Raw genomic sequence first — 1,308 nt, forward strand, 5'->3', positions numbered from 1 at the left:
TCTAATCTTTCATCTCCAGAGACACATCCAGGAGGTTTCTGGAGTTGCACAAGACCACCTGTTGTTAAGTGCAAAGCTGGAACCAGAAACTGAATCTCCAAATTTCCATCCAATCTTGTTATTAATCAATATTGTTTTTTTATTAATGATTAGCGATTATAATAATTCTGTAATGTTTACTAGGCAGTCACATTTTAAATTTGAGGTCTTAGGCTATTGTGATTTTATTTTACAGCTTAGGACTGTTAAAAAGTTATTCTAATGGCCTTCTTTGGGTATTCTAAATATTGTGATAAAAACTTATATAATACCTTGAAATTAAATTACAGTAGTTATATTAGCCATATCATGCCACTTGTTTAAGCACCTTTATTCAGTCTAACGTATTTATATCATAAAAAGCTACCATATTCTTAATAGTAATCTGGACTCCAGCTATAACTTTCTATGCATAAATGCATATTTTTCCAATATCTACTCTTACTAACTTTCAAAGATGCAATATAGGATTATGAATTATAGTCCCCGTGCTATACATTACATCCACATGATTTATTTGTTTTAATACTGGAAGTTTGTATCTTTTGAGTACCTTCACCCATTTTGCCCACCTCGTCACCTCCACCTTTGGCAACTACCAATCTCTTCTCTGTATTTATTGGTTTTGTTTTGTTTGTTTGTTTGTTTTTAGATTCCACAGTGAGATCATAGAGTATTTGAATTTCTCTGTCTGACATTTCATTTAGTATAATGCCCTCCAGTTCCATCCACATTGTCGCAAATGGCAAGATTTCCTTCTTTTTTTTTTAATGGCTGAATAATATCCCATTACATGCATATATGTACATAAAATTATCTACAGGGGGAAAAACATGCACTATTTCAAAGGTTTATTTTCCTATTGTATAAAGATGCTCCTCGGGCTTCCCTCGTGGCGCAGTGGTTGGGAGTCTGCCTGATGATGCAGTGGACACAGGTTCGTGCCCCGGTCCGGGAGGATCCCACATGCCGTGGAGTGGCTGGGTCCATGAGCCATGGCCGCTGGGCCTGCGCGTCCGGAGCCTGTGCTCCACAATGGGAGAGGCCACAACAGTGAGAGGCCCGCATACCGCAAAAACAAAAACAAAAAAGATGCTCCTCAACTTACAGTGGTGTTACATCCTGATAAACTCATCCTAGGTTGAAAATATTAAGTTGAAAATGCATTTAATACACCTAACCTACCAAACATCATAGTTTAGCCTAGCCTACCTTAAATGGGCTCAGCACACTTACATTAGCATACAGTTAGGCAAAGTCATCTAACAC

This window comes from Mesoplodon bidens (genome assembly GCF_964165515.1).
Source record: "Mesoplodon bidens genome assembly, chromosome: 5".
Lineage (NCBI taxonomy): Eukaryota > Metazoa > Chordata > Mammalia > Artiodactyla > Ziphiidae > Mesoplodon > Mesoplodon bidens.